The 19,771-nt window shown below is 47.2% G+C and overlaps 1 long non-coding RNA gene across 2 annotated transcripts in view; it reads right to left on the bottom strand.

Moving 5' to 3' along the window:
• Positions 1–6: 6 nt before the first annotated feature.
• The window catches only part of LOC122153914, a 44,010-nt gene continuing 24,245 nt past the window's right edge, over positions 7–19,771 (bottom strand). Inside the window, exons 2-5 of one of the 2 annotated variants that reach the window (XR_006165773.1) lie at positions 2,383–2,481; positions 2,226–2,281; positions 1,971–2,142; positions 7–1,861 (exon numbers count right to left, since the gene is read on the bottom strand). This is a non-coding gene — a long non-coding RNA (uncharacterized LOC122153914). Of the gene's footprint in view, positions 1,862–1,970; positions 2,143–2,225; positions 2,282–2,382; positions 3,930–19,771 lie in introns of those variants that run through there. The other variant, XR_006165772.1, reaches the window with a different exon arrangement.

The following is a 19,771-nucleotide window of genomic DNA, read 5'->3' as shown; positions in this document are numbered from 1 at the left end:
GCCATGGCGCTTCCTCAGAATGCTGTTCCCACAGAAAAAAAATTCTATCTGCCTGAAAAACCCCACCCTGACACCGACTTGCGCCCAAACATAGACAATGACAGTCACCTCACAGACCAGCCAGGACTGGGTACTAAAAACCAAGCCGGGGATATAAAAAGAAAAAGTTTTCTCTCTTCTGGCTATTTCTTTTTTTTTTTTTTTTTAATTTATAGTTTGTCTGTCTACTACCTATAAACAAAGCTATACAAGCTACAGCCTCTAAGGAAAAAACAGAACATCAACTATTCAGGCACTACTACACAGCTTTTAAACACCACACAGCCAGCTACAACTCAAACCACCACCTCCTCTCCCCTTGGCCACCCTACCACCAAAACTGCCACAAGCCATCACTCTCTGAGAACCTCAAAAACACCAGGTATGGGGGCCTCAAAAAATCAGCCTGCCTGAAAAAACTCCCACCTGAGCCTGACCTGCACCCAAATCTAGATAATGATCCTTGCATTGCACACCAGCCAGGACCAGGGAAAAATTACCCAGCCAGGAGACAGGAAAAACAGAAGTTTATTCCCCTGACAGAGTTATTCATTAAATCCAGTCTATGTACTCAAATTGAGCCCACCTACAACATTAAAAAATAAAACACACACACATACACACCTCGACACATTCTAAACATATCGCTATTCCACCTACCACCAAAACCAACCCCCACTCTCTGCTAGCTTATGCTTCCACCCAACTGTCACAACAGACAGGCACCCCCTGAAGACTATTACAGCGGGACTCGAGCACCGAGCCTGAGGAAATCCTGAGCCAAACCTGACCTTCACCCAGACACTGACTGTGACCGTCACCCTCCAAGAGCACCTGCGACTGGGTGAAAATAAACCCCACCTGGGAGACAAAGATGTCACCCGGTTGGAGGATTTGTCTTCTTATTTAAAACAAACCCATACCGTATACCCGTGAACTCTATTCCACCTATCCCTGAGACTCCACAGCCCCAGGCAGAGCAGCTCCAAGTCACACAGACACACACAAAATACTACAAATGACAAGATTCAAAGATGACTAAACACTAAGCGATAAGGACACCCAGAAGGGTATGCCGTAAGGCGAGAAGACTTAGAGAGCCACGATGGTGATGTGAGGAGACTATATGGCAGCCTACAAGAAGCACTAAGTGGGACGGCCATTTACAAGAAGCTACCAGCAAACCAGAGACGATGGGTATGCAAGAAGATGGGCTTCAAGACCTAAGAATGTCAGGATACCGGAAAGAAGTCACCGGCAGGAACAACGGATGCCTAAATAGCAGAGCTGCTGCCTCAGCCTGCGACGATGCTGCGCGAAATACTCCCAACTGGAAAATGCCAACACCTACCATCGCTTTAAACTTATAACGCAAGAATAAAAAGCACCCGATCTGCAGCGTGCCGATGAAGATGTGCGTTCGATACCCTAGGGATGGCTCCTGAGGCACGTGCCTTGCTCCTCGAGCACAAACAGATGTGAGGACATAGAGATGCAAGGAAGGACCAAGACACGGTAGACAGAAGAAACATACTACACGATAACACACACAAAGGCTAGAACTGCCCTGCCCGGGACACGCTAACATCGAGGGGAAAAGTCATCTGTTCCCTTTACCTGACTGTAGGGCTCTGCTCCTGTACAGCCTTCTCCCCTACGCTAACTTTCAAACTCTTCCCTGCAGTTCCCAACCTCAACCCCTCCTCTCGGCCCCGTTCCCTCGACTTAGCTTTCAGAAGACCGTAGGTCCGATTCCATCTTCGACAAAAGCAGCACAGCACCTGACTAGCATGTTCCTGCGGTGGCCAGATTCCTTTATCACCTGCAAAAAAGGAAGAAGAGCACAACTGCTGGTCAGTATCATTCTGCTCCCCGCTTACCTCTTCTGCAACCCCCACCCATCCTCAGAAGCATCGTGGTGTGCCGCTCACCTGCTCGTTTTGGACTCAGATACTGCAGCCGTTGCCTCTTCCGGTACCTAACTTACCGAGAGACAAAGTTAACGTTGAGCTTGTGAGAACTCACCGACCCCGTGCTCGTCCTTGCTACTACCCTGGCTGCTTTCGGATGCTCAGATGATCCCAAAGGTGGCTCACTTGGCACCTGAAAAACCAAGGTAATTGTTTAACCGAGTGGCCATATAAAACTGCGCTATTAGACTCGGACCTGGCTGACGACTGCCTCACCTTCTCAGATGGCTCAGCGGCATGCTCCTTCACCCTTCCGAGGCTACGTGCGTCACCTACAAAAAACCAAAGTAGCAGCACTTGCCAAGATGCTGCCCAAAACTGCACCCCACCCATACCGATAACCGTCTCCCTCCCCCTTCGTTTACGTGCTGACCCGCTCCGCCTCTACTGTTTACAGGTTGTCACGTTGAGGCTCGGGTACCGCTTGCAAGACGAGCGACGAGGCGTGCTTCTACCTTCACCGATAGGACGCCTGAAAAGTAACTGCTGCTTCAGCCCCCTAGTCACGGCTCTTCTCGTCCACATCCCCTCCGGTGCCAAAAGTTCACGTTGCTCGACGCTTTGCGCCTTCCGAGTAAAATGCACCTATCGGCTAGTCATATAGCCACCGGTCACATCTTCCCCCGACGCTTCACGCCAACCTACCTTCCTAAACTGCTCGATTTATCTTCTCTGTTGTCGTTAGGTGAGGGAGTCATCCCTCTTCATCTGCAAAAGAGATATTGAATGAGTCACCTGGATGACGAGCGATACCTTAACAGTTACAGAGATCCCATTTTCATTTAAGTATACCACCCCAATTCTCTCGACAGCCTGGTGTCAATAAAACTCTGCTCATCCCCTGAGTGTCTGCGTAGCGCTACAGAAAGAACTCTTCTTGCCTGTTGGCTACATAATTAGTTGCTCTGAAATGGACGGTACGCCTTTTCCCTACAAAGTCCAGGCTTATTGACATAGAACCTTACTGTTCTTCTACGGCTGTCACCTCTACGCACCCAGGCAGAGCAGCTCCGACAGACAAACACGCACAGACCGACACGGCACACAAACAAGAGGAGAGACATAAAATAAGCTCTTTAAGAAGAAAAACTCAGATCGGAGATGCTCTCGGACAGGAAGACCTACATGGCCGTGAGGAAGAAGGGGCGGCAGGCCGAGAAGAGTCAAGTGTTGTGGCCTGACAGAAAACCTGATAGCCTCCACAGGGATAAGGCATGCGCAAGTAACGTCGCTTCAAGACCTAAGAACGTCAAGATGCCGGGAACGACTGCCAGAAAAGATATTTGAGAAGATGGATCGCTGTACGTCAGAGATACTAACGCAGCCTGGAAGGACATTGCAAATGCAGCATGACCGGAAACTTCTGAGATCTAGCTACGCTTTAGGCTAGTAAAACAAAAATAAGAACTGCCTGGTTGGCACTGTGCCGATGACTATGGGTGTTCCTGGCCCGAGGGAAGATGTCCGAGGCAACTAATGCGCTCCTTGGGCTCAAAGAGCCACGACGACGTCGAGACCCAAGAAAAGTCTAAAGATGCACGAGACAAACAACACGGACTACACGACGACACAGGCCGGAACTGTGCTGCCTGGCACGTGCTAACCTCGTGCTGAAAAGAAATGCCTTCCACCCCCCCTTCTGCTGCCCAAAGAGCACTGTTCCTACACGGCCCTCTCCCGTAAATTAACTTTAAAACTTCTCCCTGCAATTTCCAACCTTGGGCTGCCCCCCAGACCATTCACCCAAGCACCGGTCCCTCGACTTATCTTTTACGGTGCCAGGAGTCTGAATCCATTGTTGAAAAAACAACGCGCTGAGTAACCAGGTTATTCAGACAGTTGCTAGGTTCCTCTTTGCCATCTGCATAAAAACACGGTGAGCCGTAAGGACCTTACCGATTGATGTGCACCTCATCTGCCACACCCTCCTCATCAGAAACAACAATAGATTTCCTCTCACCTCATCTCAAAACCGTACAAAATCCTCTTCTCCTCAATTGCTGATGAAGGATCCGTGCTCCTTCCTAGAAATGAAATTATACAATACACTTTATTAAACTTTCTTACCCACCCAAACAAAATAAGTAATCTAAAGTAAAAAAAAAAAAAAAAAAAAAAAAAAAAAAAAAGAAAGCAAGCTACATATAAACATTCTATCTACTACATATGTTGCTGAACCTTGACCGGTCCAGAAAATCTTACCTCAGATGACTCTGTCCCTCGAGACATCAAAACACATCTGTCTCAAAAGCTGAAATGGCTCAAAAGCTGCTCCTGACTACAAGACTGAGAGAGCACTGACTCCTGAGAAACCCAGGAGCGGAATGAGCTTCCTGTCGAGCGGCTGGGGCTTATATACCCCGGGCCCCGCCCACCAGCCTGCCCACAATCCCCTGGGAAAGGGGCGGGGCCAACCCCCCACAGGTATAAAGTCAGCCAGAGGAGCAGAGGGGAATTTTCTCCTCTGCCTAAAGTTTAGAACACGCATAGCACTCTGCGGAGAAAGCGACTCTTACCAGAAATGACTATACCCGCTCTTTTACTGGGCCTGTTGTGTCGGCGATGCGACCCGGTAGGGAGTTCTGCTTAATTTTTCCAGGGTATACGTAGAAAAATATGGGTATTCGATTAGGCTCTGTAACAAGAGTTGAATAAATGCAATAGCGATACTCCTATTGACAACGATGTGCTTTAGTTTCCAAGAAAACAACCAAAATGCTATAGCGTTATGCTTCGTTTCTACAGAGACTCCGCACGCTACCTAGCTTCTACTGGAATTATGCCATGAATGAAACCGATTCAGAAAGTGGGGGTAGATCCTACGAGAATCCCTCCTCTGGGAAGTCTGGAGGGGATCTGAATGGACTGCGCGTGCTCTCTGAGGACCGGGGATGGAACAGACACATCCTAGCTACCGTAGAGGAAAACGTGAACTTTCTGCAGACAAACTATAGCGTCCAGAAAGGTCCTCTTGGCACGCGGAGGGCACAAAGCACGCCGCCGTTTTGCCAATCGATGGGGTTAACGCAAAGGGCACAAAAGCTGAGCTAAAGAGATAGGCTTATTTGGCTGGCTGTCTCGAGGTAATAAGCGATAGGTAAGAAACGAGGTGTTTAAAAATTAAGGCGATGTGTCCAGTCCTTACTATACCAGATGAGTCGTAGCGATTAAGAAAGATACATCGCCGATCGTCCTGGTGGTTAACCGTCGCCTGGATCCGTGCTTCAGCCGGGGAGCCCCGTCACGATGAAGGATCGGAGAGACTTTCCCGGCAACTGGCGAGTCCTACACGGTGCGTCCGCTCGTGGACAAGGTCTCCGTCTTTGCTGCGCGAGGGTTCCGGTTTTAGATGGGTTAACAAACAAATCTGTAAACGTGTAGAACTGACAAAATGCACGCAAGACATCGGGTGGATTGAGTCGCCTCGTCGTCCTCCTTTGGGATTCTTTCCCGAGCCTGGCCGAGGCTCGAGGACGAACTGAGGGAGTTTGCGTATTCAACCTCGATAATGGGCTTCTAAACGAGGAAATGTCAACATAAGAGGAACCGAGGGAGTATGCGTAATCGACCTCAGTAATTGGCTCCTAAACTAGGAAATGTCGGTATATTCCTGTACTGTTTTATCTAAGTTACTTATCTCGATAATGAGATGTTCTATCCAAGCTACGTATTTCACTAATGATTGGATACGGTCAGTATATAACACTTTTGGCCGTGAGATTCGTCTAGAGGGTGACTTTGGCTCGAGACCTGTCGTTCAGGCCTCGGTACTTTGATAGCAGAGCCGATAAAAAGCGGTGGAGCACGAGGACGGCCTCGGGAGGCACGCTGACATCGGGAGAAGAGCAAAACGTAAAAGACGGCTCTCGCACGGGATGCTTAACTAGGGAAGGCATCCCCGCGATGTACGGATATTCTCGGTGGACGACCGACCAAACGGATGCATCCGAAATGGCGGTGATTAAGTAAGACGGCTCTGGGGTGTGGACAAAGCCCGAGGAAGGGATCTGTCTGCGTAAGAGATGTACGCGGAGAGCCGTGGAGCTCAAACGGTGCTGTCAGACACGAGGATTGTCTCGAGAGATGTCGTGACGAGAATGAGAGGGCTCCGGGGAGCGGAGGGAACGTGGGTGTGGAGACAAACAAAGGACAAAAAATAATTTGAAAAAAACGCGAACGGAATACAGGTAGACAGGGTACAGTAAAAGCGATGGTTAATAAAGAAATAATGAAATAAATAAGAAATATTGATGGCAAATTACAGGGGAGATGTAGAAATAAAATTTAAGAGGTCAGCAACGGGGAAAACCGAGACGAAATAATTTAAAAACAAATGTGGTGACCGAGATACGAGCCAATTGTAAAAGCCCAGGGATGAAGAGACGAAAGAATTTAAAAATACAGATCGCAAACCGAAACACCGCTGTTGCGAAATGGCCGAGCAAAAATAATTGCTTAGCGTAGCGTAAAAACTTAAGCGATCGGTCAAACGCCTATGACGTGTCATCTGTCACACGGAGATCCATGGGCTAGGTGACCGTGATAAACGCCTCCCCGGAAACGCGTATGTGGAGAGACTCCGTGTCTCATTGACAGACTCCTAATCGGAAGCCCTCGTCCTTCAACGTCAAGGCCCTCTGAAAAAGAACAAACTAGCTGAAGGCAGGCGGGATGTAAGAAAGCGCAGACGTAAACCGAAGAAAGGCCCATTCTAAAACCTAGATGAAGTTCGAGAAAGGATCCTCTCCAGAAACTGCTATACACCGCCGAGGACCTCCGTGGAAGCCCCTCAGGGACCTAAATCGCACAGGTAATAGTTATATAACGACGATAATGAGTTAACGAATAGGCACGTAACGGGATGATGTGAGCTTTGGCTGTGGTCATTTATGACAGGTGAGTTAGGCGGAACGATTCCCTCACGTACCCGGCCGGATAAAGTAATCCCCATGCGTTAACGCTAAACCTGGCGTTAAGGAGGTGTCGTTGCCGATTTCACTATAGAATTTTGGCGACCCGGATGGGATGCTGCCTCGGAAACTTGACGAACCCACGGGGTTGGAAAGACGCTGGCGTCGCCTAAGTGGTTTTCGGGGAGATCCTCCCGATTCCCTGATCTGGTGAGTTTGGAGTAAGAGCCCTAGCGGTTTGTTTTGTTTTTTTTTTTGTTTTTTTTTTTTTTTTTTTTTTTTTTCTTTTGGTTGGTAGGTTTGTTTGTTTGTGTTTTTTTTTAAGGCATTACCAAAGGTAACACAGACTGGAAAAGCCTGTCCGTAAGACTGGACGCAAGAAATTCCCACGGAACTCTGCTATTAAAGGAAACCCGGGAAGAAAGGCGAGATTACACGTTATTACGGTGACGTGCCCGGAGTGTCGCCTGGGGTCAGATGAAAGCCTCGATCGCTCGTAAGGTGCGGGCTAGGGTATCGCGGTGCATTGGCCAATGTACGTGTCTAATTATTATCTCGTATAACAGCCTCGTTTAGTCTGTTAGGCGGTGTCATAGTTTTGTGTACGTAATTGTTTATTTTGTTTAATGTGGGTTCCGACAGGTCTAAGGGGTCTGAGAGCGGTCTTTTCAAAAATTCACCTCTGGAATGTATATTAAAATATTGGAGGGACGTGGGAAGCGAACCCCTTATCTGGGAAACAATTCATTGACTATTGTAATCGTTGGTGGCCGCTGTACGTTTTAGAAGATCGAGAGAAGTGGCTGTTAAAGGAGACTCGAACTCTGTCGTGGGTTACTCTAGATTTTATTCAGGTCCGGCGGCGTTGGGTCACCTCCGCAGAGAGTGACAGCGTACGTGAGTTCGCATACGTGTATTTATGCACCTACAAAGCATTACCTAATCCAAAATACACACAAATATACTTTATCGGTCATTATTATCTTGACAGTGGGTTTCACATCTTGTTCTGGAGTCCGACCGCTTCGTTGTTTTGTTTCTTCTTTCTTTAGTCTTCAAGGACGATTACCTCCAGTTCTGTACGTATCGGTTCTTAGCGATCACAATGATAGATCTCCCATCGCTTCGGTAGCTAGAGGTCAGTTTCTCATACATCAACATCCTTTGAACTGTCAGGCCCGTCGTTACCTGTGTTACAACGTTTTATCGATGCTCTATTCGGTTGACTGCGCTTGCAGCCCTGGGCTGGGGCTATACAAGGGACAGAGCCGATAGAACAGCTTGTGCAGCAGCACTGCATTGAAACGTTTTCCCAACGGGCCCCCATTTTCTTTTAGGATACTCGCTATCCTATCGAATACGATAGGGTATGGTGGGACTTCGAGATAAACGCGAGACGCAACGCTGACACGCAAACGTTACCGTGATCAAAATGATTATGACTAAAACAACTACCGTTAGAATCTTCTTCATTAAAGTTGGAAAATCAGGAATCCAAGAAGTAGCCCATTGCCGTAAATCACTAACGCCCCGTGATACATTGTCTCGTTGCGCAACTTGCATCGTATGGCTTACTTCCCATTTTGGCAACATCTTATTCTTCCGTTTAAATGTTTTTACCGACGCTTCATCTCCCACCTTATAATCGTGAACCTGTACTTCTGGTATCACACCTTGGTACCGATATGCATATTTTCTAATTTTCTGAAAGGAATCTTGTAAATATAATAAATATTGAGTGACGTTCTCATCTCCATCCAGTAGTGCAGTTTTTGCTGAAATATACGAACCGGGTACAGCTAAAATTCATCGAAATAGGACCTCCGCTGGGCTAATTCCTAGCGTCTGCTTTGGAGTAGTTCTAAGATCCCATAAAACTAAATTTAATGCCTCTGGCCGCTTTAGTCCGGTTTCGCTGCATACTTTCGCTAATTTCTCCTTAATTGTTCTATTCGTACTTTCTACTTGCCCTGATGAAGGTGGGTGATACGGAGTATGAAACTGTCCTTTGATGTCTAGGGTTACGTAAACCTGTAATAAAATAGCCGCAGTAAAATGCGGTCCACGGTCAGAGTCTATCACCTCAGGTACGCCGTATCGAGGAATGATTTCCTTAAGCGAGATTTTTACAACTATTTTCGAATCGTTCTTCCGGTTAGGGAAAGCTTCTACCCACCCGGAGAGTTGATCTACTATTACCAGCAAATATTTATATCCGAGAGCGGCTGGCATTTCCGCAAAATCAATCTGAAGTTTCTGAAAAGGATAGACTGCTGGCGGCCTCTTCCCTGGCGTTACTTTTGGCCTTATATCTCCATATCTCTTACACAAAGAACATCCTTCGGTCAGTTTCTTAGCTGCTGAAAAGATGCCTGGTGCTGCCCGTAGCTGGGTTACCTTTGAGGCTACTGCTTCGGGACCTCCGTGCCCCTTCTCATGATACCGACGCGCAAGCGGCAGCAGATACCTTCCGGGCAATAGAGGTTTACCGTTCGGGGTCCAGGTCCCTTTATTTTGCAGGGCTTGCGTCTTCTTCCGTTCTTCCATTTCGGTGGTCGGGACATCGCGATAAAGGGTATCGGGGTTTGGGATAGAAAAGAAATTAGCAACCGCGACTTCAGTCGTGGGGTAATTTTTAGTAGCGGCGGCTCGTGCTGCGGCATCAGCGAGAAAATTACCTGTTGCGAGCTGATCGGTGCGCTTCGTAGGAGCGGGTATATAAATTACCGCAACTTCCTTCGGCTCTTGTATCGCCGACAATAAGTCATTAATCAAAGACCCCTGTGCAATGGTTTTACCTGCGGATGTTAGAAAGCCTCTTTCTTTCCACAATGCACCGACTGCGTGACAAATGCCGTAGGCGTACTTCGAGTCAGTGTAAATATTAACTAGTTTATTCTTAGCGTACGATGCCGCTTTGGTTAGTGCTATCGATTCTGCACCTTGAGCTCCTAACGTCGGTGGCGAGGGTTCGGCGACGAGAACAAACTTTTCTGTAGCTATTGCAAAGCCCGTAAATCTCTTACCGTGAAGATAAAAGGAAGATCCGTCAGTAAAGAAATTCGAGTCAGGGTGTTCCACCGGAGTGTCCCGCAAATCTTCTCTAGTCTTACTTATAGTTTTCAAGACAGCTACGCAGTCGTGCGATCTTTCAGGTTCACTCACTGGGAGTAAGGTAGCAGGGTTAAGAGTCTTTCATCTCTCTAGCTTGACATTCTCCGTTAGCGAGAGGATAATTTGATATCTGTGCGTCCTTTGTGCAGAAAGTGCTTCTTCTGCATATTTAGTTAGTAAAAGTTCAATCTCACGGGGAACAGCGACTATGAGATAATGGCCTAGCACAATATTCTTTGCCTTTTCCACCAGCTCGGCAGCTGCGGTGATAGACCGCAGACGGTACGGAGATCCTCTGATAACTGGGTCCAAGATGACAGAATACTATGCTACGGGACGTTCGTAGGGTCCGTGCTTCTGAATTAATACTCCCTTTGCAATTCCTCTGTTCTCTGTTACGTATAATTTAAAAGGTTTTTTGTAATCTGGTAACCCAAGAGCTGAAGCGTTTACCGAGGCAGTCTTCACGGACATAAAAGCTGTTTCTAATTCTTCCGTCCGTGGTCCGTATGCCCTATTAGAATGCGCTGCCGACGTATGGCCTATAGAATTCACTGCCGACGTATGGAGTATAGAATGCGCTGCCGACGTATCGCTGCTGATGTATCGTTGCCGATGTATTGCATATAGAATGCGCTGCCGATGATGTGTGTTGCTTATATATAATGCCTAATCCTACTTATATAAGTAATATATATTTCTGATATTATATCGCTTATATATTAGTTATACTATATATTACTTAGCTTTATGTAGTAATGACTAGGTGCGTTACCTCGCTTATTCTTTCTGCTGTTTTAAATTAAAGTAAAATAAGCCTATTTCTTTAGCTAGGTGTCTCTGTCCTTTGTGTTAACCCCGTCGATTGGCAAAACAAATTTGGCCTCACGGACAGGATAAGAACAAAATGTCATTTTTTAAACCTAAACGTAATGAATCGGCTCCATCTGAAATTCCTGGGTGGGAAGACCTTCCTTATAGTTCACTGGCTCTTGAGTGGGCTAAGTTCGGAGGACCGTGTGAACAGTGGGAAAGTCGGCTAAAAGAAGCTGAACCGCTGGATGTATTAAAATTTATCCAAAAATTATCTGTCGAAAAAGGAAAAGAAATTGCGTGTTCGGGAAGACGGGGATGGGTTTTGTTAACAGCGTATCGGAAACAGCACCGACAGAAAGAAAAACTGTTGTTAGAGCTCTCCCACGTGGAGCGACAGATGTGTGATTTGCAGAATAACTGCCTAATATTGTGAAAGGACAACTGGGAAGAGGAAAATTGCCCGGACAAACTTGGCAAATGGATTATATCGTACCTTTACCCCAGAACCTAGGGTGTAAATATGTCTGCACTGCTGTAGATACATATTCTAGATATTTGATTGCCCGTCCTCGTAAGAAAGCTACTCATCATAGTACTATCTGTACTATAGGCATAATCACTTTGTACTATGGAATTCCATTGCAGATTCAAAGTGACAATGGGTCTCATTTTCGAAACAAATTTGTTCAACAGTATGCTGTGCAGCAAAATACTCGGTGGGTTTTTTCATATACCGTACTATCCACAAGCTGCGGGATTGATCGAACGAATGAATGGGTTGTTGAAAGAGCGGCTGAAGAAGTTAGGAGATGGGAATCTATCCCGATGGAAAACTCATCTCACAGATGCGCTACGTATTCTTAACGATAGGCCCGTTGGGGAAATGGAAACCCCTTTGATTCGCGTGACTACACCCAATTTACAAATAAAACCTCTGACGGTAAGTGAGACTTTGACTTACTGGGAAATTGTTCCGGGTGCGATGGCCCCTTACCGGGCCGGTCCAGAGGCTGCGGGGCTAGATCTCTATGCATTGGAATTGATCGGGATAAATCAAAACCAGATGAAAGTTATCAATACTAGGATAGGAATTAAAATTCCTCTGGGACGCTTTGGTTTGATAACTGCCCGTTCGAGCCTAGCCTTAAAAAACATTCATGTCACGGGAGGAGTGATTGATGCGGATTATCATGGAGAAATTAAACTAATTCTGTTAAACAGTGGCGAACGAGATTTGATTATTCATCCCCCTTACAGAATAGCACAACTATTTATATGGCCGGTTTTGAAATCAATTGTGAAAAAAGGGGATCCACCTCGAGTCACCGCTGTTCTTGGAGATAAACGGTTTGGATCAACTAATTTCAATAACGGAGCTAAAGTATGGGTCCAGAGTTCGAGCGGACCTCCTGAACCAGCTGAAGTAATAGCCACAGGAAAAGACAATACTGTTTTAATCGTGAAACCTGGACAGGAAAAATGGGAATATGTTCCTGCGACTAAATGTTATCTGCGAGAATAAATAGATGTCTTAACATTCTATCTTTTAGATCCTGCTAAGATGGATTTGCCTGTGTATCGTCATGGTCCATTTGGAAAAGGCTTTTACACCGGGATGGCCATTGAAAGGTCCACGAGAGACACCGCTTAGGTGGCAATGGAAAAATGCAACAGAGACGAGACAATGGGATGATTTCCGATGCAAAGCCAATTCTGCCTGTATTATAGCCAATCTTACTTTCAGTACTCAGTATAATGAAACGTGCACATACTGCTGGCCTTCAGGACCGGCATCAAGATGGAGAGATCGTGGACGTCCTTTTGAAACCTGTCCTACAGATAATTCAAATGTCACTATATCTAGTAAAAGTATCTCTTAAATGTTGTAATGTATCAGGTCTGCCCGGTTCGAAAGATTATTATAAATGTGTTAATCGAACAGATGGTCGTGAGGTGAATGCTGCTCATGCGATAACCCTTCCCATGGAAGAAATAGAAACACTAATATGCCTTAATAATTCAGTAATGAAAGATCGGTTACACTGGGGAGACTTCTTTACTATGTTAAAATCTAAACCTCATATTTCTGTTGATCGTTTGTACCGCGTTCCGTCTACTTGTGTTCAGGTAGCTCAACGATATCAGAAACGTGTTATTCATTTCGATATTTCTTTCCCCCTGCTACCATCGTGTATAAGGAAAAGGGCATGGTATGATACCCTGTTAGGAGGAACTGGGGCAGGAATGGCATTTTTAAATTCTATTGATATCGAAACCTTAACAAACAAAGTAAAGAATGCTGGTTATGATGTGGCGGAAGGAATTAGGTTGCAGGCTCGGTGGCTTCCAACTACCATTACCCCACAAATTGGGTCACTGAACTACGATACAGAATTTTTAAAGCTCTTCAATAGGACTCAAATTAATCAGTGGCGTGTTGACCACAACTTTAGCCAGATTATGAATTGGACAACATGTACCCTGCAGACTTTACATGTCCTTATGCAACGAAACAAAGCTCAGAGTGACTTAATGGCTAATAATGAGCTGTTACGGAGAAACATATTTAAGAAATGGATTCCTCAAACCCATTGGGTCAAATTATCTCCACAGACAGTGCAGTGCACAGATTTATTCTGTGCTGGTCAAATAGTTCACTACGATGTTAGCCAACCTGAAGTTACGTGTAAATTTCTAGTACTGCCGTAATTTTGGGGCAAAAACCACCCTTTGAACCGGAATATTGGCTGCCCCACTTGAAGGGAGATTATATAGACTCTAGGAATCGAACCCGTAAATTAGATTTATGTACGACCACAGCAAATGGTTTATTGTGTGGACAAAGCTCGTGGTTATATGAACCGTGTTTATTGGAACATTCAGTGAATCTGTGTAAATGGACAATTTTGCCCAAAAGCTTTGATATGTTAGTAGAAATTAGGGCTAAGCATGTTTGTATAGTAACAAATGATAAAAATATTACAGAAATGTATAATCTAAGTACTCCATTTTCGGGATGCCTCAGAAATGTATTCTATCTCATCTGGCACGGACAGATGTATACTTTTTATTCAATGCATGAAGAACGACTAAACGTGTACTGGCATCCCCAAAGCTTAGGACTTAATGGAATCAGCTGATCCCTGACTCCACAGAAAACCATCATGGAACAATCAGAACATTTGCGACGACACCTAAAACGACGAAATAAAACTCTGTCAGACTCTGTGATAGAGACTGTAATGACAAAGAATCAACTAATGTCGCTAGCTAGCCAAATGGAGAAGGAGAGTGCACACCACTGGTGGGACATCTTTACTGGATATTCATCCTCTGCAACCCAAGTGTTGAATTTCTTAATACATCCTCTTGTAATATTGTTAGTTTATCATTATTATTATTACTTTATATAATACTTATGTATGGTATCGTATCAAACAGATAGAGCGAACATATTGGGCTCTTCCAAAAGGGTCGTGATCTTCACTCATAAGGCAAAGGACCGATAGAAACAAAAAGGTGCCAAAACAATAGGCCTCAAACCAATGTTGACTTCTGAGTGAATTCCCCGACCAGCAATCAGCATCTTATCAACAGCATGAAGCAACCAGCATCTTATCAGCATGAAAATGTAACCCTGGGAACAACCCCAGGGAACTATAAGTAAACAATAGGAAGTAACTATAAATCCCAAATGAAAAAAAAAAAAAAACTCCTCAGACATGCCCGGATACTAGGCAGATCTGGACATGCCTGAGTGAGTCATATCAATCTACCAGATATCTCCTGGGCATTTTGTATAGACTTCTTTGTTAAACTATATAAAAGCTGGACCCTCTCGCAGCAAAGACGGAGACCTCACCTACGAGTGGACGCACTGCGTGGGACTTCCCAATTGCCGGGAAAGGCTCTCCGATCCTTCGCTGTGACGGGGCTCCCCAGCTGATGCACGGATCTGGATTATGATAAAGTATGAGGGTAATTGGTGATGTATCTTTCTTAATCACTAGAGCTAGCTTTATGTAGTAATGACTAGATGCGTTGCCTCACTTATTCTTTCTGCTGCTTTAAACTAAACTAAAATAAGCCTATTTCTTTAGCTTGGTGTCTGTGTCCTTTGTGTTAACCCCGTCAATTGGCAAAACAACACTTTAGCAAACAAGTCTATACAAAATGCACAGGAGATATCTGGGAGGTTGATACGCCTCACTCGGGCACGTCCAGATCTGGCCAGGATCCGGGCATGTCTGAGGAGTTACTCTTTTTCTGTACATTTGGGATTTATAGTTACTTCCTGTCGTTTACTGATTGTTCCCAGGGATCCTTCCCAGGGGTGCATTTTCACGCTGATAAGACGCTGGTTGCTGGTCGGGGGATTCACTCACAAGTCAACCTTGGTTTGAGGCCCATTGTTCGGCCCTTTTTTGTTTCACTGCCTTAAAAACACCAGCCTGAGACAGACCTGCGCCCAAACATAGGCGACAACAGTCGCCTCGCACACCGGCCGGGACCGGGGAGTAAAAACCCAGCCAGGGGACAGGAAAAGAAAAAATTTTTTGTCCCCCAGCCGTTTTGGGTTTTTTGCATTTTTGGTTTTGTGTGGTTTGGTTTTTCCTTTGTTTTTGGGTTGGTTTTTTTTTTTTTTAATTTCTATTTTGTCTGTCTACTGCCTCTAAACAAAGCTACACAACCTACAGCCCGTAAGGAAAAAACAAAACATCAACCATTCAGGCACTGCAACACACATTTTAAACACCACAGAGCCAGCTACCACTCAAACCACCACGTGCTCTCCCCTCGGCCACCCTACCACCAAAACCGCCACAAGCCATCACCCTCCGTGATCCTCAGAAACACCAGGTACGGGGGGCCTCAAAAAATCATCCTCCCTGAAAAAACTCCAGCCTGAGCCTGACCTGCACCCAAATCCCGATAACGATCCTTGCATCGCACACCGGCCGGGACCAGGGAAAAACTACCCAGCCAGGAGACGGGAAAAACAGAAGTTTATTCCCCTGACAGAGGTTTTCATTAAATCCAGTCTACGTAGTCAAATTGAGCCCCGCCTACATCCTGCAAGAAAAGAGACGACAAATACTCTTACACAGCTAGACACCTTCTAAACGTGCCGCTATTCCACCTACCGCCAAAACCAACCCCCACTCTCCACCGGCCCATCCTTCCGCCCAACCGTCACGACGGGCAGTCACCCCCCGAATACTGTTCCTGGGGGACTCGAGCGCCGAGCCTGAGGAAATCCCGGCCCAAACCTGACCTTCACCCAGACGCCGACTGTGACCGTCACCCTCAGAGAGCATCTGCGACCGGGTGAAAATAAACCCCACCGGGGAGACAAAGATGTCGCCCGGTTGGAGGATTTGTTTTCTTATTTAAAACAAACCCATACAGTATACCCGTGAACTCTATTCCACCTAGCCCTGACTCCACACCCCCGGGCAGAGCAGCTCCGAGCCACACAGACACACACAAAGTACTACAAATGACGCGATTCAAAGAGGACTAAACGCTAAGCGATAAGGACACCCGGAAGGGTATGCCGTAAGGCGAGAAGACTCGGAGGGCCACGATGGTGACGCGAGGAGGCTATACGGCAGCCTACAAGAAGCACTAAGTGGAACGGCCCCTTACGAGAAGCTACCTTCAAAACGGAGACGATGGGTACGCAAGAAGACGGGCTTCAAGACCTAAGAATGTCAGGATACGGGAAAGAAGTCACCGGCAGGAACAACGGATGCCTAAATAGCAGAGCTGACGCCAGCAGCCTGCGACGATGCTGCGCAAAAGACTCCCGACCGGAAACTTCCAAGACCTACCCACGCTTAAGCTGATAACGCAAGAATAAAAAAGCACCCGATCGGCAGCGTGCCGATGAAGATGGGCGTTCGATACCCTAGGGATGGCCCCTCGAGACGCGTGCCGTGCTCCTCGAGCCCAAAGAGAAGTGAGGACATTTAGAGCCGAGGAAGGGCAAAGACACGGCAGACAGAAGAAACAAACTACACGATGACACACGCAGAGGCGGGAACTGCCCTGCCCGGGACACGCTAACATCGAGGGGAAAAGTAATCCGTTCCCTTTACCTGACCGGAGGGCCCCGCTCCCGTACAGCCTTCTCCCCCGTGCTAACTTTCAAACCCTTCCCTGCAATTCCCAACCTCGGCCCCTCCTCTCGGCCCCGTTCGCTCGACTCAGCTTTCAGAGGGCCGGAGGTCCGATTCCATCCTCGACAAAAGCAGCGCGGCAACTAACTAGCACGTTCCTGCAGTTGACGCCTTCCTCTTCACCTGCAAGAAAAAAAACAAACGGGAGAAAACACAACCGGCTGTTCCCGGGGAGGCCACACCAAAAAATTTCTGCCTGCCTGTTTTGCCAATTGACGCGGTTAACACAAAGGACACATCACCAAGCTAAAGAAATAGGCTTATTTTACTTTGCTTTAAAGCAGCAGAAAGAATAAGCGAGGTAACGCAGCTAGTCATTACCACATAAAGCTAGCTCTAGGGATTAAGAAAGACACATCACCAATTGCCTTCGTACTTTACCATCATCCAGACCCGTGCATCAGCTGGGGAGCCCCGTCGCAGCGAAGGATCGGAGAGCCTTTCCCGGCAATTGGGAAGTCCCACGCAGTGCGTCCACTCGTAGGTAAGGTCTCCGTCTTTGCTGCGAGAGGGTCCGGCTTTTATACAGTTTAACGAGCAAGTCTATACAAAATGCACAGGAGATATCTGGGAGGTTGATACGCCTCACTCGGGCACGTCCAGATCTGGCCAGGATCCGGGCATGTCTGAGGAGTTACTCTTTTTCTGTACATTTGGGATTTATAGTTACTTCCTGTCGTTTACTGATTGTTCCCAGGGATCCTTCCCAGGGGTGCATTTTCACGCTGATAAGACGCTGGTTGCTGGTCGGGGGATTCACTCACAAGTCAACCTTGGTTTGAGGCCCATTGTTCGGCCCTTTTTTGTTTCACTGCCTTAAAAACACCAGCCTGAGACAGACCTGCGCCCAAACATAGGCGACAACAGTCGCCTCGCACACCGGACGGGACCGGGGAGTAAAAACCCAGCCAGGGGACAGGAAAAGAAAAAATTTTTTGTCCCCCAGCCGTTTTGGGTTTTTTGCATTTTTGGTTTTGTGTGGTTTGGTTTTTCCTTTGTTTTTGGGTTGGTTTTTTTTTTTTTTTAATTTCTATTTTGTCTGTCTACTGCCTCTAAACAAAGCTACACAACCTACAGCCCGTAAGGAAAAAACAAAACATCAACCATTCAGGCACTGCTACACACATTTTAAACACCACAGAGCCAGCTACCACTCAAACCACCACGTGCTCTCCCCTCGGCCACCCTACCACCAAAACCGCCACAAGCCATCACCCTCCGTGATCCTCAGAAACACCAGGTACGGGGGGCCTCAAAAAATCATCCTCCCTGAAAAAACTCCAGCCTGAGCCTGACCTGCACCCAAATCCCGATAACGATCCTTGCATCGCACACCGGCCGGGACCAGGGAAAAACTACCCAGCCAGGAGACGGGAAAAACAGAAGTTTATTCCCCTGACAGAGGTTTTCATTAAATCCAGTCTACGTAGTCAAATTGAGCCCCGCCTACATCCTGCAAGAAAAGAGACGACAAATACTCTTACACAGCTAGACACCTTCTAAACGTGCCGCTATTCCACCTACCGCCAAAACCAACCCCCACTCTCCACCGGCCCATCCTTCCGCCCAACCGTCACGACGGGCAGTCACCCCCCGAATACTGTTCCTGGGGGACTCGAGCGCCGAGCCTGAGGAAATCCCGGCCCAAACCTGACCTTCACCCAGACGCCGACTGTGACCGTCACCCTCAGAGAGCATCTGCGACCGGGTGAAAATAAACCCCACCGGGGAGACAAAGATGTCGCCCGGTTGGAGGATTTGTTTTCTTATTTAAAACAAACCCATACAGTATACCCGTGAACTCTATTCCACCTAGCCCTGACTCCACACCCCCGGGCAGAGCAGCTCCGAGCCACACAGACACACACAAAGTACTACAAATGACGCGATTCAAAGAGGACTAAACGCTAAGCGATAAGGACACCCGGAAGGGTATGCCGTAAGGCGAGAAGACTCGGAGGGCCACGATGGTGACGCGAGGAGGCTATACGGCAGCCTACAAGAAGCACTAAGTGGAACGGCCCCTTACGAGAAGCTACCTTCAAAACGGAGACGATGGGTACGCAAGAAGACGGGCTTCAAGACCTAAGAATGTCAGGATACGGGAAAGAAGTCACCGGCAGGAACAACGGATGCCTAAATAGCAGAGCTGACGCCAGAGCCTGCGACGACGCTGCGTCAAAAGACTCCCGACCGGAAACTTCCAAGACCTACCCACGCTTCAAGCTTATAACGCAAGAATAAAAAGCACCCGATCGGCAGCGTGCCGATGAAGATGGGCGTTCGATACCCTAGGGATGGCGCCTCAGGCACGAGCCGTGCTCCTCGAGCACAAAAGACACGCGAGGACATTTAGAGCCGAGGAAGGGCAAAGACACCGTAGACAGAAGAAACAAAACTACACGTTGACACACGCAGAGGCGGGAACTGCCCTGCCCGGGACACGCTAACATCGAGGGGAAAAGTAATCCGTTCCCTTTACCTGACCTTAGGGCCCCGCTCCCGTACAGCCTTCTCCCCCATGCTAACTTTCAAACACTTCCCTGCAATTCCCAACCTCGGCCCCTCCTCTCGGCCCCGTTCGCTCGACTTAGCTTTCACAGGGCCGGAGGTCCGATTCCATCCTCCACAAAAGCAGCACGGCAGCTAACTAGCACGTTCCTGCAGTTGACGCCTTCCTCTTCACCTGCAAGAAAACACCAACGGGAGAAAACACAACCGGCCGTTGCCATCGCGCTGC

Source organism: Tyto alba, unplaced genomic scaffold, assembly GCF_018691265.1.
Source record: "Tyto alba isolate M040663 unplaced genomic scaffold, T.alba_DEE_v4.0 Super-Scaffold_26, whole genome shotgun sequence".
Taxonomy (NCBI): Eukaryota; Metazoa; Chordata; class Aves; order Strigiformes; family Tytonidae; genus Tyto; species Tyto alba.
This window is presented reverse-complemented; position numbering and strand designations above follow the sequence as displayed.